The sequence below is a fragment of the Oryctolagus cuniculus genome, chromosome 11 (assembly GCF_051225735.1).
Source record: "Oryctolagus cuniculus isolate XC-2025 breed Fujian yellow rabbit chromosome 11, ASM5122573v1, whole genome shotgun sequence".
NCBI lineage: Eukaryota > Metazoa > Chordata > Mammalia > Lagomorpha > Leporidae > Oryctolagus > Oryctolagus cuniculus.
Window position 1 is genome coordinate 78,394,867 of NC_142877.1, and position 24,507 is coordinate 78,419,373.

At 42.4% G+C, this 24,507-nt stretch overlaps 1 long non-coding RNA gene across 2 annotated transcripts in view; it reads right to left on the reverse strand.

Moving 5' to 3' along the window:
* Nucleotides 1-16,458: 16,458 nt before the first annotated feature.
* The window catches only part of LOC149123540 (uncharacterized), a 106,960-nt gene continuing 98,911 nt past the window's right edge, over nt 16,459-24,507 (reverse strand). The window contains exons 3-4 of one of the 2 annotated variants that reach the window (XR_016216179.1): nt 20,859-21,010; nt 16,459-17,009 (exon numbers count right to left, since the gene is read on the reverse strand). This is a non-coding gene — a long non-coding RNA (uncharacterized LOC149123540). The remainder of the gene's footprint in view (nt 17,010-20,858; nt 21,011-24,507) is intronic. The other variant, XR_016216175.1, reaches the window with a different exon arrangement.

The window sequence follows — 24,507 nt, forward strand, 5'->3', positions numbered from 1 at the left end:
CCACTCCTCCTCCTCCCTCTCCCACCTCCAGTCCCATTCTCCACTAAGATCCATTTTCAATTAACTTTATACACAGAACACCAACGGTTTACTAAGTAAAGAGTTCAACAATTTGCACGGCAGGAGAAAAACAAAACCAACAACAACAAAAAAACTTCCTCAACTGTCGAGATGAGGGCTGTTCAGTCATTTCATCTTGAAGTTAATTTCCTTTTTTTAGAAACTTAATTAACTTTAAAGGAACACCTAAGAATGATACATATTTTGCAAGCACTTAGACATAATTATAATACTGCTCTTTGAGGACAGAGGTCCTGCATGGGAAGTTAGTGCACAGTGATTCCTGTTGTTAATTTAACAATTAACACTCTTATGTGTGACATCAGTGATCACCCAAGGCTCTTGAAGCTATAGAAGTCTTTTGAATCCACAAACTCCTTTAGTCTTTACACAAGGCCATAAGCAAAGTGGAAGTTCTCTCCTCCTTTCAGAGAAAAGTACCTCCTTGGATGACTACTTCTTTCCATTTGGGTCTCACCCATCAAGGTCCTTCATGTAGAACATTTTTGCCACAGTGTCTACGCTTTCCACGCCTGAAATACTCTTGTGGGATTTCATCCAGACCAGAATGCCTTAAGGGCTGATTCTGAAGTCAGAATGCTGCTTAAAGTGATTGTCATTCTATCAGTCTGCTGTGCGGATTGCTTCCCATGTTGGAGCATCACTCATCAGACACTCAATCCTATCCATATGGTCACTTTAACACTTAAGATGGTATTTTTACCACCCAGCCTAAGGGTATTTGCAGTCCTATGGCAACTTTTTAAACTGTACCCTTAAAAGTAAATCTGTAGGAATGTATGGTATATTCTTTTATGATGGTAAAATAGATTCCAATCAATCCAGGGATAACATATAGCTTGGCTATTACTTTGTTTTGTCAGGAACTAAAGCTCCTATGAAGCTTCTGAAAATAAAATCTAGGATTGGGACCTAACTATAGAGGTGATTACTGAATTCTGAGTCTTTGTGATTTAAGGTCTTGCAAGGCAGCCTTTCCATTTGTGTCACTCCCTTAATTTAGTGAGCTTATCTTTAGAAAGAATTTGACTTTATCATCAAAATGAAGACAGAAGACTAAAAGCTGAGGGAGAGAAACTGGGGCCTGATAAAGTCTACATCAAAGGCATTAGGAGGTAGGGGTGGCTGGGTTTCAGCATCAAGAAATTTTTATGATGGGAAATCATGAATCTTACATAATGCAGCTTTCATTTCTTCTACTCTCCCATTAAGCTAAAGATTATGGTCAGGTAGATCCAGAAATCAATTCTGAGCCAACACATAAACAAGGCAAGTGCCTGCTCACTGGTTCCAACCAACCTCTCAATCTTGCCATTCCTCTGTTTTTATGCTGCCCTGCTCCCAGATATATGAACTAAACTGACATTGTAAGCAGGTGGAATTTCCCTAAAATGTAATGGATTCCCTTGGCATGGGGGGTGTGAGGTCAAGATCTTAAGACAAACTGGATTATATTCTGTATTTTAATATTTTATTCTTATACGATATGTATTAGTTTGTAATTCTGTTTTCCTGTCTAAAAGATCACCTTTGTCAAGGCATCCCACCTCCTTAAGGGGAGGACTATATTTCACTTAACATATTTTCTCCAGTGCCTTACACATTGTAAATGCTTGATAAATAATTCTCCATCTTCACATTTTATTGCTCATTTACAGGGTCATCAGGAATTCACCAAAGATGACTTGAGACATGAGAAAGGATTTTAACAAATCTCAGTCACAGGAATAACATTTGAAATCAGACAACAGGAGAGTGTTCCTTGAAACCATCAAAGGAAGAAAATTCTAGAACAAGTTGGGTCTGTGGAGGAATTGTAGAAAAGAGGACAGACCAAGGACCTGGTTCCAGAGATAAATATCTTAGAAAGTATTGGCTTAAGACAAACAAGACCAGAACCCCAAATGCCATACTACAGCTTAGAGCAACTTCAAAGGTAAGAAATAGTTGCAGTGAGTAAGGGTCCCTCTGCTCACCTCCTCACCCCCACCACCCAGCGCTTGATGGAAACCAGCTCTCTGCCTCTTTCCTTTTCTTGTATATGAATGAACTGCTTCCCTCCCCCTCCTCCATAGCCCACCACTCCCATGCAAGCTTAGAGCCTGATATGGTCTTCCTTTATCTACCCTCATATCCTTTGGAAGACAACATTGCAAAGGGACTCTTCTCACCACTCTGCCAGCTCCACTCACTTCCTACCACCTTAGCAGCCAAGACTGAAATCCACTCTTCTTGTTTCATTCACTGCCCAGGGGCATTTGAACAGATCCAATAGGCCAGTCTTGCCTCCATAGTCTGCTTGAATAACTGAGATTTGGTCGCTGACTAGAAGGAATTTCACAGCTGACCCCTGGACCTGTGTTGCTGGCTGCCATACTGAATAGCTATGCTTATTCATGACAGAGTCACTGACTCTATCTCTGTTACACACATGTTCTCTCCTGGACCTCTCTCTCTATTACATTGAAAGGTTGTGTTCTAGGGATTAGGTAGGAACAAAATACAACAAACAAAAAGCCTTCTGTACACTCCTTACAGTGTCTTTACGTGAGAGTCATAACTACAATGACTGACACAAAAGTACATGCTCTGGGATTACTCAGTCTTGGGTTTGAATCTCAGCTCCATTGTAAAACTTGAGCAAGTTACTGAATCCCTCAGCCTCTGTTTTCTTATCTGTATACCACCACCCTCACAGGGTTACTACGGGCTTTTAATCACTTTGCCCTCTACACTACCTCAGTCCACAGTTGTCCTTGGTTCTTCCTTCATTCATCTCTGTCAGACCAGGAGGTCCTTGGTATCATGGGTGAAGCCCTCCAGCCTAAGGGAGATAGCATACCAGACTTCATGCTTATTTTTAACTAGGCCTATTTAATTGTATTTGAGTCTTCCCCAAGAGCAGCCTGATTTCTTTTATATTTAATGAAATTTCTTTTAGGAAAAGAGTATGTACTAATATATATGACTGATATACAGTGTGAGCATAAAAGTTTAGGAAATCAATGGCTCCCAAACTGATGGATGCATGTTCCCTGAAGGCTTCAAGCATTACAATTCATATACTCAGTGTGTTCATATAAATATGGGCCACCAATGCTATATATGTGTTTTTGTAAATATATAACCACACATACTCAGAAAAATCCAGTACTGCTGTGCTTCAAATAAATATATAGTAAATATTGGTGCTACTGATCAATAATATGTTCATCTAAAAGCATTACTTGGGCCAGCGCTGTGGCATAGTGGGCTAAGTCTCCACCTGTGGTACCAGCATCCCATATGGGCACGGGTTTGTGTCCCAGCTGCTCTTCTTCTGATCCAGCTCTCTACCTATGGCCTGAGAAAGCATTGGAAGATAGCCAAGTGCTTGGGCCTCTGCACCCACATGGGAGATCCGGAAGAAGCCCCTAGCTCCTGGCCTTGGATTGGCATAGTTCCAGCCATTGTGGCCATCTGGGAATGAGCCAGTGGGCGGAAAGCCTCTCTCTCTGTCTTTCCCTCTCTGTCTGTAACTCTGCCTCTCAAATAAATAAATCTTTTTTTTAAAAAAAAGCATTACTTATTTTATAAAAGTTTTTATTATTGTCTATGTACCATCATAATATATAATGATTCTATATTTAAAATATTAACATTATAAATATTTTATTAAATTTTGATTTTAATATAAGTATTGACATTTGTTATTAATAATAGGCCACACTTACTACATGCCAGGCACTGTTCTAATGATTTAACATGTGTGAAATCATTAAATTCTCATGTCGTCTGTAAGGTAGAGCTATTACCATTACTAATTTATGTATTAGAAAACTGAGGAATAGTGGTTAAGTAACTTGTCATAGAGCTAATAAGTGGCAGAGCTGGCATTCAGACTTAGGCATTTGGTTCTAGGTTCCAAGATCTTTGTTTTTACATCCAGTGAATTGAGAATAAAGCTATGCAATATATATTGGTTATAGTGTTTTCAATCAGAAAAATTTTTGTAATCTTGACATTTATTTCATTTTCTATGAAGTTGGGCCTATGTGACATGTTTGGAAGTATGTACAAACTCTGGTATTCTTGTGTCCAAGGACACAAAGAAAACTGCGATAACTGCTTCTTATAGAAAACAATGAAAAATTCTGACAAAAAACAATAATAACAGTTCATGCAGGACTGGCATTGTGGTGCAACAGTTTAAGCTGCCACTTGTGGTACTGGCATCCAATATCAAAGTGCCAGTTCAAGTTCTGGCTACTCTGCTTCCAATCTAATGTGCCTGGGAAAGTAGCAGAAGATGGCCCAGGTACTTGGGACCCTGCCATCCATGTGGGAGACCAGGATGGAGTTCTTGGCTTTGGCCTGGTTCAGCCCTAGCTGTTTCAGTCATTTGTGGATGGAAAATCAATCTCTCTCTCTCTCTCTCTCTCTCTCTCTCTCCTTCCCTCCCTCTTTCCTTCCTCTCTGCCTTTCAAATAAGTAAATAAATCTTCAAAAAAAAAAAATAGTTCATGCTGCCCAATCTGTCCACAAACTCTCTTTTCCAAGGAAGTCACATGGACCAGAGCAAGTTTCCACTAAAGACATATCCTTGGTTGCTCATTTTGTCACTGTCTTACTATTTGCCCCTTTCTCTGCCTCTGTTACCTTTCCAACATTAAGCTATTTGACCATTTACTGAATTAAAGGATAACAACAACTCTAGCAACAGAAGCAACCACTACAGAGAGAGTTAAATGCAATGGAAAAATAATGACGCATTTCAACTTTTCACCTCTACACTTCAGATATATTCACACTCACACCCACGTTCCAGTTAGTTGACTGAACATTCAAGAACATTCAGTGACTCTCTGCCATGTTTCAGGAATTATGCTGGAAGCTGTAAATATGTGCATGGAACTGAGAGAGCACCAATCCTGTTCAGCACAGTCTAGAAGGTTCTAGGCAGGTCATTTAAAACCACATTGCAAGGTAGAACATGATTAATACCATTCAAGATACAAAACGCTATACATTCTGAACAGGCGGAGGTGGATCTGAGTTAATCAGTTGTCTAATAGGAAGTCTTCTTCTCAATTCTCTCCCAAAGGCTCCTGGCACTCCCACAGCCACCTGGAATCTGATGCAGATCAGAAATCACCAGCAGCTACCCTGACTTCCTCAAACCAATGCATCGCAAGCTCCAAATTGACCAAAGTGGTGATCTCATACCACTTCCCCCAGTTTCTCTCTGATTTATTCAAGCTTTTTTTATCCACTGCATTCTCTCCATCACCATCCTTGTTTTCTTAAGGTACACTATTTCCTACAACTATTTCACCAGGTGACTAACATAATATTAATGCTTGTTATTTACTATTTAGAGAGAGGCATTTTTCCAACCCTGTCTCCAAATTCAGAGGATTTACCCTATTTAGAAACATAAAGTCCCTCAAGCCCTATATCCTCTATATTTGATGACCCTACAGCATCCTTTCTTGTTGTTCTGGTTTAGAATCCGAGTCAGAAATATTAGAAGAAAAGTAAAGAAAGATTTGAAAAGAGGAATGACACAAACGAGACAATCACAAGAGCTTTTTTTTTTTTTTTCTTTTTTGACAGGCAGAGTGGATAGTGAGAGAGAGAGAGAGAGAAAAAGGTCTCCTTTGCTGTTGGTTCACCCTCCAATGGCCGCCATGGCCGGCGCACCACGCTGATCCGAAGGCAGGAGCCAGGTGCTTCTCCTGGTCTCCCACGGGGTGCAGGGCCCAAGCACTTGGGGCATCCTCCACTGTCTTCCCTGGCCACAGCAGAGAGCTGGCCTGGAAGAGGGGCAACCGGGACAGAATCCAGCGCCCCGACCGGGACTAGAACCCGGTGTGCCGGCGCCACTAGGTGGAGGATTAGCCTATTGAGCCGCAGCGCCGGCCTCAAGAACTCTTGTTGTAAGCTCCTGGTAGAGGAAGCAAGAGCCATGGCTATCTTGCTGACCCTGCATGTTGTAGCACAACACCATCAAAACCGTGGTAATGAGAGGAGGAGTGAAACCTAGCATTTAAGATGCCCACATCCCATTTCCCAGTGCCTAGGTTCAAGCTCCAGCTCCTGTCTGTTTCTCTGCCTCTAACATAAGTAATAAATAAATTTTTTTAAAAGATGAAATAATGAATATATGCACAAGTTGGTAAGTTTCATAAGTTTCCTCACTTCACAAAGTTGTTAAGAATAATTTAATTTTCAGTTTCCTGTCAAGACAATCATGTTGATTATATTCACCACTGCATCTCCAATGCCTAACTTGGTAGCATTTCTAAGTGTTCACTAAGTAATTTTTAATTAAGTATATCCTGTAAACAGGAAAAAATTATTTTAAAAGTAAAAATACCAGGGGCGTGTGCTGTGGCATAGTAGGTAAAGCCTCCAGTTGCATTAGTGTTGGGGTTAGGGTTAGGGTTAGGGTTAGGGTTAGGGTTAGGGTTAGGGTTAGGGTTAGGGTCAGTGACGCAACTGGAGGCTTAACCTATTATGCCAGCATCCTATATGGGCACTGATTTGTGTCCCCCTGCTTCTCTTCCAATACAGCTCTCTACTAACAGCCTGGAAAAACAGTGAAAAGATGCCCAAGTGCTTGAGCTCCTGAACACACATGGGAGACCCAGAAGAAGCTCTTGACTTCAGATAGGCCCAGCTCTAGCCGTTGCAGCCATTTAGGGAGTAAACCAGCAGAGGGAAGACCTCTCTCTCTGTCTCTCCCTCTCTTTTTCTGTAACTCTGCCTCCCAAACAAATAAATAAAACTTGAAAAAAAAAAAAAAAAGTAGAAATATCAGGAAATATCAGTATGAGGTCTACAGAGTCTCTTCCCCTAACACACTTATATCAACAACACCTGTAGAGAGATGGCTGGCCCAAGTTAGTTATAATCTATGGCTTTAAAACAGCTTACTTCAAAAAGTACTAGGTGTGATGAGTTAGAAGAGAATGCAATAGGCCCTGTGGGCTTACACCTGGTTCTCCAGTATGACATACGGGAAACCTCAGGACAGTCTGAGGGTACTCAGCAACAGCGGCTATTTTTCTAAGGGATACAGTCCACATGTTATTCTGGGTATATAACCTGGGATGTTTGCAGCTCCAAGTAACAGGAAGTTCTGCCTTAGAATGACTTAACTCACAGAGAACATGTATGACCTCCGGCAGAAAGAAGCCCTAAAGAACCACAGCTCCAGAGTAGGCAAAGTCAGGCTCAGCATCATCACAAGGGCTGTCTCTCTCCAGCTCCGCCTGCCACGGGTCACTCGCAGAGTTGAAAGATGTCTGTCACAGAGTGCGTGACACATCCGGCAGAAGACGGAGAGAGGGGAGTGCTTCCCTGTGACTTGTTTTGATCGGCAAGAAAACCATTCCCAGAACGCTCCTCCCATCTCATTGGCAGGAATTATGGCACATATCCATTCCTACACTGATCACTATCAAGGAGATAAATGGTGATCCGCTTAGACTCGTCTGGATTTATCCCTGGAACTGAAGAGGGGCAGGCAATATTCCCTGAATCTTAGAGATGAACCAGATCGCTGGAAGTCGATAAAGGCTTCAGTCAGCAGCTGTGTGATGGGTGGTTACTACACAAATCTCTAAAATATATTTGAAATTTTCATAATTACAACTTTAAAAAAATACAAACAAAATAAGTGTATAAAAGAATCTACCTAATAAAAGCCCTTGAGTTAATTTGGCCTCTGATTACATTTTTACTCTAAAATTACTTTTCCTTTTCTGAAATGACATCTGTTTACAAAATGTTGATAGAATTTCACTCAGATACCCCTACTAATTCGTGAACAAGATCTAAGAACCCGGTAAAAGCAGCACATGCTCTTTGGACTGGTGTTTTGAACCTAGGGTCTGCTGGGTCCTTTGCCAGGTGGTTGATGGAGGGTTTTGTCCCCCAGTTCTGGCCAGAGGTGAGCTACACCCACTTGCTACCAGAATATTGTCTCATTGGCTGCTAGTGAAACTGTCAGGGAAAGTTATTTTCAGAGACCTAACTGGACACAGAACTGGGAGGATATTGGGTTTAAGAGCAAACTCCAGGTGTTCGTGACTGCCTGGAAATGTGTGCTTGTTGTGTGCCAGAAGCTTCTTCAACTTATCTGTCACAGAGCTTGATGGGCCAGGCATCTACTGGCTTCATCTACCTTTTGCTACAAACATAGGTCTGTGAAGTCGCTTGGGCTGGGATCAAAGCAGACGTTAAGGGCATCCTCCTCCTACTTCTGGGTGGCTCAGAACATGTCTACCACACAGCCAGGGACTCCAGGAATGCCTGGATGGCTCCCCTAGGCTTGCGGCTGTGATGCCCTGGGGCAGGCCCAGTGCTGGTCTCTGCACTAGGCCCCCACGTGGAGGAAGAGGGGAGGGGCAAAGGACACAGGCACTGTGAGAACTTTTTTTTTTTTTTTTGAAACAATCTTTCAGGCACACTAGTAAATAGTTCACTATACTACACTTCTACATGAGACGTTGATGTTGCAAGTGGCAGCTTAACCTGCTGTGCCACAATGCCAGCCTCTAAAATTTGTTCCTTATTCGTCTGTACATTATCACTAATTTTTAATATGTATGTTTTTAATTTTTAATTTTTAATATGTATGTATGTCAAGCACCTTATAATGAGCCAGGCTTTGCTATTACTAATATGCTATCACTTTTTTATAAATAAAAATAATATATAAAACAATAAAGCAGTCCTACAAGTTAGGAATTAAATTTTATGATTGTTGTTTTATCATCATAGAACTTTGACACAGATAGTTTGAATTATTTCTATTTATTTACTTAACAAATATTTATTAAGCACCTAACAGGCACCAGGAATCATTTTAAGAGCTAGGAATTCAGCAACAAATAAGGCAGATACAGTCTCTGTGCTCAGGAAACTGACTGTGATGAACAGGCCAGTAATGAAGTCATTTCAAACCTTACAAAGTGCTATGAGGCAAATAAACAGGATAATCCCCCAGAGAGGGGCTGTTTGGCAGGAGAGTCGCCACGCCACTGTGCAGGTGAAGAGAAAGCGCCTTGGCCTTGCTCCGGGCTTTGTGACTTTTCACATTCAACTTGTGAACGGCAAGCCTGGGTTTTAATCCATTCCTGCAGAACAGCAGGGGGCTGCACACGGAAAAGTGTGCATGTTCAAGGTGAAGCCGTGGGAGTCATCAGAGCATGTTCAAAGGACATTTGCCGAGCTGGAAGGCAGCCAGCGCACCTGGGCCGCGAGACCCCCCCCCCCCCCCCCACCGCTGAGAGCACCAGGGACTACAGAGGAAGTGTTCGTTTTAATCACTTCTGGAAATGGGATTGTTCTTTAATATTTTCTCATCCTGTTGCCTGACAACCACAGCGGAGTCAGACTTTTTAATGGCCTCTCTTGCTTAATGAATTAGATGCTTTGGGAAAAAGAAATCTGCCAGATAATAGAAATATTTCTCTTTCAGCTCAACTGCTGACCCAGACTAGTCAGAGAAATGGCTTTTCAAAGAATAAATCTATGAAATTCCATTTCTGGAGGCAAGGGCCTCGATTTGCATTGAGCATTGTTGTAAATGTCAACTGTCCAGCTCCCACTGGCAGCCTGAATGGCCATCAGTGTTAGTTCCCCAAGACAATGGCACCAACTTGTTCTGTGCCTGGGTAGGCTGGGAGGCCACACTGGGTTTTGTTCATCTCGATCACACCCCTCTTGTCTGTCTGCCTTCCTTTTTTACCACGAGCCACCTCCAGATTCTTTGGGGCCGTGAGGAAACACTGACTCCTTCCCTGAGCGGGGCAGTTAGGTTCCCAGCTGAGCCAGCACTCCTGGGACTGCAAGGGCAGAAGGGCTGGGAGAGTCAGAGAAGGGGAGCTGAAGAGGAACAAAGGCACAAACTGGGGCAGTTTCTTTCCCTTGCTCCTGCAAGTTGACTGTAAAGGTCCCAGGACACAAAATTATTTCAAATAGAAAATTCCAGAATATATGTGCTGTCCTATTTACCATGATATCCCCAGGATGTGGTGCATAGTAGGTGCTGAATAGGTACTCCCAGCAGGATTGCCACTGCAGGTTGTCTCTGTTGGCTTAACCAGTCCCCCAGGGCCTCCCTGGTCCCCTTCTCAGTGAACACTGCTGGGGATTTGCCAATTGTTTTCTCTTGAGGAAGGGGTTGAGGGTGGAGAGGCAGGGGCGCCTGGACGCACTGCCTGGGCCTGATTGGCTGCCGTGAACATGACTCTCTTCCAGCTGCAGAGCACTTTGTGTGTGATGAATGATACAGAAACATGCCTCCAGCAGCCAACTGGCCCCGCACCAGTTCTTTGTAAATACCAGCCAGAGGCGGCTTTGGTCTTGTTCCAGGCTAGAGACAGCAAGAGCAAATCTCGCAGGTTCTGAGCCCCCACAAGGGGCTCATCCTGACTCGACAGCTGTTGTTTCAGCTCCAGACACTGCTTGATAAATTCTCTGTAATTCTCCTTCTGAGAATCCACGAAGGAAATGTCATTCTCTGTTCCCCTCTGCCGATGTATGTTTGCTTTGGCAAAGCATCGCTCTGCCTTCCTCTCCCCTCTGCTCTCATCTCTTTGATTCAAATGTTCTCTCCTGCTGGTTACTTCTTATCCCTGGAGGTACAAAGCACATGCTTGGTTTGGTAGGAACATCAGGAGGATGTGTTAGGTCGCTTAGGGGGTCCAGACTAACAGAGCTGTGTGTCTTAAAACCTGTGCACATGTCCTTGCAGCCACTGCACTACACTGAGCCAGCAGACAAAAGACAACTTGCATACGTGAAAGATGTGGTCCAATATCTAGGGTGTTACGCCCCTGTGTTTCGTGATTTTTGAACCGATACATTTTCATGTTTTAACACCTCAGAGTTTGAGGGGAAATTTCTTATAATTGATGTACACCACAAGTTAACCAGAAGTGTCTTGTCTTTTCTAGTAGGTATAATAATTGTGTGTCATATGTTAAGGCTCAGAAAATGATACCCCAAAGACAGGTGCACTAGCACTCCGAGAGCTCTTAGAAATGACCTCAGTGCCAAGGCCCCTTCGGCTTCCCTTGTTTCTCCCCCTCCCCGCCCAGAGTGAGTGCTCTCTGCCAACTTCTCTTATCTGCCTCAATCCTGGACCGGCTAAAGAAGAAACAATGACCTCTGGTCCCTTCCCTGAGATTTCATTAACTGAACTCATATCACAGGAAGAAAGGCTGGAGTCTGTCAACACACCTGGACAGACTTCTGTCCCACACCTCCGTCCTCCATTTCAGTCCCATAGAGAATCATTTACAAGCCATTGTCTGGCTGAGGGCCAGACTTTGTCCAGGCCATCATACTCATATGTTCTCCAAGCCCATTTAGCTCCACTAAAAATTACTTACTTGTCCCCTCATCATTGTCTGCATCCCCTTTTCTCACCTCCTCTATAGAAAAGGGGCTTAGAGTTCCCCTAATTACATCAGGCTAGGGGGTGACCACGCTTCTTTGACTTCCCCCTGCACTGGGAATTTTTCTCTTTTTGCGCATTAATAATTCTTCATGTTTTCTTCCTACTTAATGTTTTGTCAATTCCAGCAAACATTCAGAGGATGACAGGGAAATTTCTCTTTGCCTCTACACTTACAATAGATGGATCCTTAGATATATTTAAACACATTGTTAATTTTGGCCATAAATAGCCCAATTTTTTCAACTTTTATTTAATAAATATAAATTTCCAAAGTACAACTTTAGTATTATAGCGGCTTTTTCCCCCCATAACCTCCCTTCCATCTGCAAACCATCCCATCTCCCATTCCCTCTCCCATCCCAATTCTTCATTAAGATTCATTTTCAATTCTCTTTATATACAGAAGATCAACTTAGTACTTACTAAATAAAGATTTCAACAGACTGCACCCACACAGATACACAAAGTATAAAGTCCTGTTTAAGTAATAGTTTTACCATTAATTCGCATAGTACAACACATTAAGACAGAGATCCTACATGGGGAGTAAGTGCACACTGACTCCCATTGTTGATTTAACAATTGACACTCTTGTTTATGGCGTCACTAATCACCCGAGGCTCTTGTCATGAGCTGCCAAGGCCATGGAAGCCTCTTGAGTTCACCAACTCCAATCTTATTCCGACAGGGTCATAGTCAAAGTGGAAGTTCTCTCCTCCCTTCAGAGAAAGGTACCTCCTTCTTTGATGGCCCATTCTTTCCACTGGGATCTCACTCACAGAGATCTTTCATTTAGGTTTTGTTTTTTTGTTGGGTTTTTTGTTTGTTTGTTTGTTTGTTTGTTTTTGCCAGAGTGTCTTGGCTTTCCATGCCTAGAATACTCTCATGGACTTTTTAGCCAGATCCGCATGCCTTAAGAGCTGATTCTGAGGCCAGAGTGCTGTTGAGGACATCTGCCATTCTATGAGTCTGCTGTGTATCTCGTTTCCCATGTTGGATCGTTTGCTCCTTTTTAATTCTATCAGTTAGTATTAGCAGACACTAGTCTTATTTATGTTATCCCTTTGACTCTTAATCCTATCATTAGGATCAACTATGAACTGAAACTGATCACTTGGACTAGTAAGATGGCATTGGTACATGCCACCCTGATGGGATTGAATTAGAATCCCCTGGCACATTTCTAGCTCTACCATTAAGGGTAAATCTGATTGAGCATGTGCCAAACTGTACATCTCCTCCCTCTCTTATTCCCACTCTTATATTTAACAGGGATCACTTTTCAGTTAAATTTAAATGCCTAAGAATATTGTGCATTAATTAAAAACCAATGGTATTAAGTAGAACAAAAAAAATACTAAAAGGAGGCTGGCATCGTGGCTCACTAGGCTAATCCTCTACCTGCAGCACCGGCACCCTGAGTTCTAGTCCCAGTCGGGGCGCCGGATTCTGTCCTGGTTGCTCCTCTTCCAGTCCAGCTCTCTGCTGTGGCCAGGGAGTGCAGTGGAGGATGGCCCAAGTCCTTGGGCCCTGCACCCGCATGGGAGACAGGAGGAATTACCTGGCTCCCGGCTTTGGATCAGCGCGGTGTGCCGGTCACAGCGCGCCGGCCACAGCGGCCATTAAGGGGTGAACCAACGGAAAAAGGAAGACCTTTCTCTCTGTCTCTCTCTCTCACTGTCCACTCTGCCTATCAAAAAAAAAAAAAATACTAAAAGGAATAAAATAGTAAGTTGTTCAACAGGACAAGGGCTGATCAAGTCATTGTTTCTTATAATATCCGTTTCACTTCAACAGGTTTCCTTTTAGGTGCTCAGTTTTCACAGATCAGGGAGAACATATGACATTTGTCCCTTTGGACTGGCTTATTTCACTCAGCATGATGCTTTCCAGATTCCTCCATTTTATTGCCAATGAGTTCAATTTATTTTCTCAAAGTTTCTCTATTTAGTGTTAAATATTCAGACGAATATATAAACAAAATGTTTATATAGTCAACCTATTTTTAAATATGTTCATAACAGTTTTTATTATTTATGTTAAATATGTAGATAGGGGCCAGCATTGTAGTACAGTACGTTAAGCTGCCACCTGAGATGTCAACATCCCATATGAGTACCAGTTCGAATTCTGGCTGCTCCAATTCCTGTCCAACTCCCTACTGATACACCTGGGAAAGCAGTAGAAGATGGCCTAAGTGCTTAAGCTCCTGCTACTCACATGGGAGACCGAGATGGAGTTACAGGCTGCTGGCTTTGGACTGGCCAGCTTCAGCCTTCCTGGTCATTTGGGGAATGAACCAGTGGATAGAAGATGAGTCTCTAGGGGCCAGTGCTGTGGCATAGAGGGTAAAGCTGCCGCCTACATTGCTGGCATCCCATATAGGTACTGGCCATTGCAGCCATCTAGGGAGTGAACCAGTGGATGGAAGACCTCTTTCTCTGTCTCTGGCTCTCTCTGTAACTCTGTCTTTCAAATAAATAAATCTTTAAAAAAAATCAATCTGTCTCTGCCTCTCTGTAAGTTTGTCTTTTAAATAAATCAATCTTTACATAGATGGATAGATAGATAGATTGATTGATATAAAGGAAGAAAAGAACCAGGAGTGAGAAGGCCTGGGTTCTACTACTTCCTGTAACCTTAAGTGAGTAATTGCCTTTTGGGCTCTTCTTTCCTGGCTGCAAACAATGGATAAGAATGAGAGGACTGCATAGGGTTTGGTGTTACAGCTGTCCCTCCCCCACCACGGGTTACCATTCAGTCAGAAGCTTTGGGGGAAGGGAAGTGACTAGCAAGCCTGGCTGATGTCACCCCACAGTGAGGCTATGTCACGGTGACTTGTGAGAACCTGTCTTTTCTCTGTAAGGATCCCATAGCATGAGCAAACAGGAAGAGCTAACCAGTCACCGAGAGCTAGCAGAGTGCCAGGCTCGGTGCTATCTGCTTGATTTGGGATTGAATTGTCTCTCTCTCAAAATGTTAAACCCCAAATCCCCAGTTGCTATGATTTTATTTAAAAATAGGGTTTTTCCAGATGTTCACATTAAAATGAAGTCATTGGGTGGGTCCTAATCCAGTATGATTCTCTTCTTGCAAAAAAGGGGAATTTGGACACAGAGACAGGTAAGCACACAGGAACCATGCCATGCTCAGATGAAGGCAGAGACTGGTTGATGCCTCTACAAGCCAAGGAACACCAAATATTGCCAGCAATTCACCAGAAGCTGGGAGAGAGGCAGGGAAGATTTTTCTTCATGATCACCAAAGGAAACAACCTTGTCAACACCTTAGACTTTTAGCCTCCTGAACTGTGAGACAATGAATTTCTGATGCTTAAGCCACTCCGTTGGTGGTAATTTGCTACAGTCACCCTAGGAAACTGATACATGGCTACAGGCACATTGAATCATCCCATCCTCACAATGACACTGTACATTTATTTCCTCAAGGTGATAGTGCTAAAGCAGTGACCAATGGGAAAAAAAATCCTGCCTTTGCAGAGCTTATGTTCTAGTGAAGAAATCAAGATGAGTAAGAAGCAAGTAAATACGTCTATGTCAGATGAGGACATGTAGTGGAGGAAAGGAAGGCTTGGTGAGCAAGACAGAGAGTGTGAGTGGAGGAGGGCAGTCTATGCCCACTGCTTTATATAAGGGAGTCTGCAGCTGTGTTGTAGATAGAGTATTGTGGCTGCCCAACAACCCAACTGAAGACAAATTCTAGTGTTCCCACCAAACGTGTGTGTTTGCATTGTATCTCATAATAGTATACAAATACTCCAAGTTAACCCAACATTCAGAAAGCAAAAAAATAGAAGCAGGTATTTAATATCCTCCCATTCCACATCAGAGTACCTGGGTTTTATTCCTGCCTCCAGTTCCTGTCTCCATCTCCCCACCAACGCAGACCCTCAGAGGTTATCAGTGATGGCTCAAATAATTGGATTCCCGACACCGATATGGGATGCCTGGGTTAGTTTCCAGGCTCCTGGTTCTGGCTCTTGTTCAGCCCCAGAATGGCAGGCATTTGGTGAGTAAATCAGCAGTTGAGGACTCTCTCTCTCCCACTCTGTCTCTCTCTCACTCTCAAATACAAATAAATCAATATATTAAAAATTAATTTTTTAAAAAAAATTTTACTTGATAAAGAAGAGTTTTTTTTCTTATATGTATGTGGTCATTTTTAAAAAATAATAGGAGGGTTTTTTAATGCAGCAGTTAAGATGCCATGTGGGAAGCAGGTGTTGTGGCACAGTGGGTTAAGTTCCCACCTGTGACACCTGCATCCCATATTGGAGTGCTGATTTGAGTCTCAGGTGCTCCATGTTCCACTTCCAATCCAGCTCCTTGTTAATCTGCATGGAAAAGCAACAGAAAATGGTCCAAGTACTTGGGCCCCTGTCACCCACATGGGGGACTTGGCTAAGAGTTCTGGGCTCCTTGCTTCGACCTGGCCAAGTCCCAGTGAACCAGCAGATGAAAGATCTCTTTCTCCACCTCTCCCTCTGTCACTTTGCCTTTCAAAAATAAATAAATAAATTTTAGAATTTATATACACACACACACACACACACACACACTATGTAGTAGTCTGTATCTCATATCAGAGTGCCTGGGTTTGAGTCTCAGGTCCATTTCCAATTCTAGTTTCCTCACTAAAGTGCACCTGGAGAGGCAACAAGTAGCGAGGTCTCGGACACCCATATGGATGGCCCGTTTCTGGCTCCTGGCTTTGGTGTGGGCCAGCCGCAGCTGTTGTAAACTCTTAGGGAATGGACCAGCAGATGGGAGATAGCTCTATTTGTCTCTGTCTCTCTGCCTTTCAGAGAAATAATTTTTTTAAATGCTAACAACAGTGTTAATGCCAGTGAGAAAGGGATATTCTCCCACACTTCTGATGGGTCTCTGAATGAGATTACCTTTTTACAGGGTAATTTGTATTAAAAGCTTTCAATCATGAATATTCCTGGAGAATTTCAATTTCAGGATTTTTTTCCTCTGACGAAATCACTGGAGATGAAAGATGTAGTTATAGAAGTGTTTATATCCAAACAATTCATAATAGCAGGGTGATTACTATGACACGAGATTATATGAGCATTAGAAAGTATATGCTAAATGCAAATTTTTAACTATTTTCAGCTCACACACAGGTTTGGAATCTGATAACAGCAGTCAGCTCCTTTCTTGGATTGAAAACAAATTTCAACATTCTTCTTGGGAAGAAAGAAAGCACAAACGCATCTACATAAAATCTTGCACATAATTTCAGAGAATTCACGGGCTGTGTGAGGTCCATGAGCAGACTCGGCTTGCAGACTTGTACTCTGTAGCAAGCAAGGATGGATCACGGTGACAGGAGAAATGGTCACAAAGCACCTCTGTGCATTGGTGAATGAGACAGTTGTTACCTCTGGGAAGTGAGATGATAGGTTTTTCTTCATTGGGGTTTTTCATATTTCTCGATTTTGTGCCTTGAAGATGTATTATTTCAATATAATTTTTAAAATTATTTTAATATGAAACAAAAAATACACAGGAAGGTTAGAGACATCCCCAAGAAATGTAACAAAAATAATACATGATGCACATGGCACAGAGGGTTAAACTACCACTTGGGGTGCCTGCATCCCACATCAGAGTGCCTGGGATCAGATCCCCTATTTCCTGTCCAGTTTCCTGCTAATACACATCCTGGGAGCAGATGATAACCCAAGTACCTGGGCCTCTACCATCCACATGGGAGACTCAGATGGAGTTCTGTGCTCTGGGCTTCAGGCTGACCCAGTCTCAGCTATTGAAGGCATTTGGGGAGTGAACCAGAGGATGGAAGACATTCTCTCTCTCTCTCTCTCTGCCTTTAAGGTAAATAAACTATTTTTTAAAGATTTTTTTAATGTGTTTGAAAGGCAGAGTTATGGAGAAGAGGATGGTGAGAGGAGGGGGGAGATAGTGACAGAGAGGTCTTCCATCCGCTGGTTCACTCCCCAAATGGCCACAATGACCAGGGCTAGGCCAGGAGCCAAGAGCTTCTTCTGGGTCTCCCATGTGGGTACAGGGGCTCAAGCACTTGAGCCATCCTCCGCTGCTTTCCCAGGCACATCAACAGGGAGCTGGATCAGAAGTGGAGCATCCAGGAATCAAACCACAGCACCCATATGGGAGGCTGGAACTGCAGGTGACAGTTTTACCCACTATGCCACAACACCAGCCCCACAATAAATAAACTTAAAAAATTATGAAATGCTAATAGATAATAATATTTTGCCTATAGGAGTAGATACTCCTTTGAGGAGGGCAAAAACACTTTTCTGTGTTAATGGAACACCCAAGGGAAATAGATTTAAGCTCAACAGGATGCTTGGGCAGAAAAATAGAATGTCCTTCCTGTGGTTGCTGTAAAACACTTAGATGTGGCACTCAAGGACAAGGTGGAACCTTTGTCCCTGGAAATGCAAAGGATATAGCAAAAGGTCACTGATCTTGCTTCTCTGAGCATCCATCTCCCAGAGGGAAGTGAAAGTGGAGAGACACTGCTGGTGCCCAGCTATCTGCCCCAACCCCACGTACTCCAGTGAGATCCCTTCTCACACCCAGCACCAGGATGGGGCAGTGAATACTCTTCTCTCACGATGTGGCTCTGATTGTCTGTTAATAGACATTGGCAACCAAGAAAATTGGTAATCTAATTTCAAAAAGCTGGAACTCATTTTTGTCCCTTGGTCTGACCCACAGCCCGTAGGCCACTTCTGGTCAAGTAACATTATCCTTTTTGCCCACAGTTATTAACATTGATCACTACTCTGGAGGGAAGTCTTCCATCGTGGGGCTGATTAAGTCCTTCACAGGCCTGCAGAATCTGTAGGGGAATTTCTCTAATCCATACCATAGGCCTGGCATTTCTTTGACCCTGTTATTTTTTTCTTATCGTGTTTATAATTGTTTTTATGGCCCTGAAGTATTGTTGCTATGAACACATACAACAAGTCAGTGTCAATGACAGAATACAAAGATTGAATATCACTGTAGTAGGCACACACGCACCATAAATACGGATGGAGAAATATGCAACAATATCATGATTAAGAGGGAACTTAGGGTCTGTAGACAGACATTCTAGGTGGAGGGTCTTCATTCCACCATAGCATTGTGACTCAGGTGACTCATTTAACTTAATAAATTTTAGTTTTTTCATCAGTAAAATAGACATGATAAAGTTACCTTCCTCATAGGGTAGTTGTGATATTAAATGTGCTAACACTAGAACGATGATTCTAACAGTATTTATAATAGCACACTAGCTAGTGGCAGCAATATTTTCTAAGTCAGAAAGCTGGTGAGAGGCTCTCTGATTAATTCACCTTCTAGCCCTCACACAAAACGTTCACATGTTCCTTGTGCCCTGGAACTAGGTTCTCCCTCAGATACAATGCCCTTCCTGAGAACCGCATTCTCTGGGGAAGGTACTCACCCATTTGCTCCTACTGGTGCTGGGTCATTATACGAACAGAATTACCCATCCAGAGGAGTTCAAGACTAGACAGACCTGCAGGAGTGAAGTCCTGCCAGTTATTCCTACAAGATTAACCTACTTACCCAAAGCCACGTGACAAAGAGGTTCCATCTTAGTCCCTTAAGAATGAGTCCCACCAACTCTTTCAGGGCTATAGAGTACCTTCTCTGGTCCATGACATCACAGTCTAGTTTATTATCTCTGAGTTTTCTGGTTTCCAAAAGGAGACCTGAATGCCTCTTGGGATTCTTGTTGACTTTCCCAGATGAGCCAGATGCATTGATTATATAGACATATTGATAAGAGCAGCTCATAGACTTGTGGATGGCTGTGTCTCTCTTTACATGGAAGTAAGATTTCTAGAGTTATAACTCAAATACAAGCTTAAACTTGAAACAGTCTGTTCCTTCTCTAGTAAAGATTTGCCATAGCCTCAGATAATGCATGAAATAAAAACAGGTAACAGCATTTTCTAGAATATAAAGCACTGTAAGAAATCTTGAGAGAAAATTATCAAAGAAGTAGAAATTACATTTGTCTCCATAGATTCTGTGCTTTAAGAGGCTGCAAGAAAAAATATTTTTTCAGTGTACTTGATTCTGTTTTGATTGCTCTACAGTTGTAGTAGAAATAGTGTCTAGCTAAAGCATGCGCTATGGTTCAGTGGGTTAAAGCTGCAGCCTGCAGCACCAGCATCCCCTAAGGCTGCTCCACTTCTGATACAGCTCCCTGCTAACGTGCCTGGAAAAGCAGCGGAGGAGGGTCCCTACACCCACATGGGAAACCCAGAAGAAGCTCCTGGCTTCAGCCTGGCTCAGTCCTGGCTGTTATGGGCATTTGGAGAATGGACCAGTGGTAGAAGATCTCTCTCCCTCTCTGTCTGTAAATCTGCCTTGCAAATAAGTAAATCTTCTAAAAAAAAAAAAAAGAAATAGTGTCTAGTGAACTTCATAGAGGCAAATCTGTAATAGTTTTTGCCATTTTAATTTCCTGAAGGCTGTTTATCCTGGATTTTTTAGGACAGTAGCTAACTTGCATTATTTTATTCTATTTAATAAGTGACTTGTTAAATTCATAACCAGTGACACTTAGTTATATAGTCATACACAATATCTAATACAAATTAAAATATGAAACATCAGACCTTTGATGGACTCCAAGTTCTGATATTTGGTTCTGAATACATGATATTTGGGATTCAGAGTCCTTTGAATTTCATGAGCTTTTAAATCTTTATTTGTTTTTACATTACTTGAAAGGCAGAGACAGAGACAGAAAGAGATCTTCATCTACTAATACACACCTCAAATGCCCACAAGAGCCAGAGCCAGGTCAAGTTGAAGCTGGGGTTAGGGTTAGGGTTGGGGTTGGGGTTGAGGTTGGGGTTGGGGTTGGGGTTAGGGTTAGGGTTAGGGTTAGGGTTATCCAAGAGCATGGAACTCAATCCAAGTCTACCAAGTGAGTGTTATGGATCTAACTGCTTGAGCCATCACCTGCTGCTACCCCTCAGGATACACATCAGCAGGAAGTTGGATGAGAAGTAGAGGAACTGGGACACCAGCATGGCACTCTGATGTGGGATATGGGCAACCCAAATGGCATCTTAACCACTACACTAAATGTCCACCCCTTTCATAGGTTCCAGAAAGAATTATTGAGAAAGAGAAGCCAGAATACTTTAAGAGTCTGGCAGTCTCCGCTGTTAGAACAGCAATGCTTTACCATTCACTAGAGGTATCTCAGATTCAACAGTGTCTTTGGTAAACATTAATCATGCTGCATCAGGACCTCTGTACCAGGGATTACTCACCTGTCAGCCTTTCCATCTGTCAGAGAGGACCAAGAACAAAGTTTGACTGATCCTGCGATTATTTATCCTTGCCTCCTGCTTGTTCCCTCTGCTTTCCATGGCTCTTCCATCATCCTCCACTGGGTAGCTTCTCACCTGGGATGCTTCGAAACCTAGATTGTCCAGGATTGGAGCAAGCCATTATTTAATGTCTTAGCCTGGTCACGGGAATACACAGAAAAGCCTCTGCTCTATTTTCTTTTTTAAGGAACTCATATTTCAGTCTGATGCATCACTGTGTGCACATAGCCTACCGTATCCCTGTTGCCTCGACTGAGTAGAGAGTTCATCATTCATCTTTGTGTCTTTGGGCTGACAATTCTTTAGCTGGTTTTATCCTTTGTCTAGAAGAGTAAATGCTACATTTGAAGCTCAGAGGAATTTCTCTGCTTAGTTCTTAATAGTGCAAACAACGATTTCAACACTGGACAGAAAGAATACTTTATGAGTGACGGAAAACCTTTTGGACCAACATGATCCCTGGAGTTTGAAGCAGAGAAAAGACAGGGAGAGTAAGCGTTTTAATCTCTCCAGATCAGCCTTCTAGTTTTATGAACTGTTTTGGTTCACAAATTATATCTACTCCAAAATATTGTAGAAATCTTAGCAGACGGCCAGTGCCACGGATCACTAGGCTAATCCTCTGCCTGTGGTGCCGGCACACCAGGTTCTAGTCCCAGTCGGGTGCCAAATTCTGTCCTGGTTGCTCCTCTTCCAGTCCAGCTCTCTGCTGTGGCCTGGGAAGGCAGTGGAGGATGGCCCAAGTGCTTGGGCCCTATACCCGCATGGGAGACCAGGAGGAAGCACCTGGCTCCTGGCTTCGGATCAGCGCAGCATGCCGGCCGCAGCAGCCATTGGGGGGTGAACCAACGGAAGGAAGACCTTTCTTTCTATCTCTCTCTCTCACTGTCTAACTCTGCCTGTCAAAAAAAAAAAAAAAAAAAAAAAAAAAAAAAAAACACACACACAAAGAAAAGAAATCTTAGCAGAAAAATTCTCTAATAAGCTTCAGAGTCACCTCAAAATAATTTCCCTTAAATGGGTCACATGGATTGTCTAATGCACTGCACAGATTCTCCATTTGGTCAGGCAGAATTAATCAGCTGTGAACAGTTGTGCTCAGGCATTTTTAAGCACACTAATGTAAGAATTATGCTTTTAATTTTACATCTGACATTTTAAAAAAATCTAATGACTTAACTGAAACGAATATCATCTGTTTTCTTTTAAAGCATCCTTTTTTAAAAAAAAAAAAGATTTACTTATTTATTTGAGGGAGAAAGACACAGAGAGAGAGAGATATCTTCCATTTGCTGATTCACTTGCCAAATGCCCACAACAGCCAAGGCTGGGCCAGGCCAAAGCCAGGAGCCAGGAACTCCACCTGAGTCTCCCACAAAGGTGTCAGCAACACTGGTACTTACGTCATCTGCTGCTTCCCAGCATTGGCAGGAGGCTGGATTGGGAGTGTGGAGTAGCTGGAACTCGAACTAGACATTTCCATATGGGGTGTAGATATCCCAGGTGGCATTTTTAGGTGCTCTGCCCTAAAACACCTAATTTAAATAAGAACACTGTCATTTGAGGTCTGCCACTTTCCTGGTGTCCTACTCCTATAGCCACTGGTTGTGTGATCCTGAGCGATCATTCCTATCTGTTTTCTCAGCTATAAAATGCAATCAATAATGATACTCAGGATTAAGTGAAATAGTCTAAGTGCATTTCAGAAACAATGCTATGTCATGTTATTTAAAAAAAAATGACACTTGCTAGAGGCTTTAATAAGAAATGTTTTGCAAATAGTGGACTGTAACCCATTGTTGGGTCCTGAGAGCAGTTTACCAGGTTGGGACGAGCAATTTAAAAAACAGCAATGTATGTTTCACAAGCTGTAAGAACAATCATTGTTTCACTAAAGGTTATGAATACTTGTGTGTGTGTGTGTATGGCTGTGCTGTATAATGTTTTTTTTTTTTTTTTTTTTTTGCACTAAGGATCAAGGGCAACAATGTTTGAGAGTCACTGGAGATGGTGTGACCTGTAAATGGAAGCAACACTGACTTTGAGATATTTCATCCACAGGAAAAGTTTAATAGAACTTTTCTAGTGACCTTCCACTGGGGATTTCAAATAAAATTTAATTTTTTAGTTTTAATTTACTCATCTGAAAGGCAGAGACTGAGAGAGATCTCCCACCTGCTTGTTGATTCATTCATCTGAGAGTGAACCTGCAATAACCAGAGCTGACCCAGGCCAAAGGCAGGAACAGGAACTCTCTCTGGGTCTTCCACATGGGTGGCAGGGACCCAACTACTTGAGCCATTACCTGCTGCCTCCAACAGTGCCCGTTAGCACAAAGCTGGACTGGAAGTGGAGTTAACTTAAACCTAGGCACTCCCAACATGGGATTCATGCAGCCCAAGTAAAGTCTTAACTGCTGCACCCAACACCCATACCCTGGGTTTTTACTGAAGACAAAATAACAAATTAATTTTCAAGCCTTCAACTCACAAAATTTTAATCAAGTACATTAGTAACACTTTTCTTTAAGATTTATATATTCATTTATTTGAAAGGCAGAGTGACAGACAGAGAAGGAGAGAGGAGAGAGAGACAGAATGATTCTTCCGTTCACTGGTTCTCTACCTAATGCTCATTTATTGCCTCCCAGGTGCATCAACCAGAAGTTGGATTAGAAGCAGAGGCAGGACTCAATCCCAGTTTAGCTTGCTATACCACAAAGGCTGCCCCTAAACAACATTTTTGAGAGCATGTTATTTTTTCGCTACAACAGAAAACGCTGCCCATCTAATGGCCAGACCCTTATATTGCCTTCTCCCTGACTGCCACCTCCCTCCTATAAAATCCAGCCATTTTCCCTCTCCCTTCATATCCAGTCCAAGCAACTTATTTTGAAGCAAATCCCAAACATGGTATCATTTCATCCATGGATGTATTAGCATGAAGCTCTGAAAGATCACATAACCACACCTAAAAACCATTTAAAAAACCTTAAAAACAATATTTTTATTATAAAAGAAGCAATCAAATGCAAACTACTTATCCACAATGTACTTTAAATGCTAACTAGGTCTATAAACACACCAGAGTATATAAGAAAACAGAGTGATATGTGGGTTAAACTGTCCAAATAAAGTATTTTTAACTAAATGGCACTTCTCAACGGTACCCCAGAGCAACACTACTTCTATTTCTTGGAATCTGTTCAGAAAATAGCTCTTTCAGCACCTATTTATACGGGCTCTACCACACATCCCCCAACAGCCCTGTAGACTTCAAAACATAGTCCTTCTTTATCCATCACAAATCCTTCAGTTCAAACAACTCACTCACTAGGGCCTTGCTGCTAGCCCACTAGACATGCATGCACTTGGATGCACTTGGATTTCAGCTTAGGCCCCCTCCCCACACTCAAGTATAGGTATTACTTTGATAAGCACAGCAACAAGAGCAAACCAAGGTTCCAAAAAGTCTGGGTATAAATTACAGCCTCAATTATGTCCTCATATTGACTCAACAATGTCACCTGCCTCTTCTTCGAGATAATGGTCAACCAACATTTACATTTTAAAGAGCAGATTCAATATTA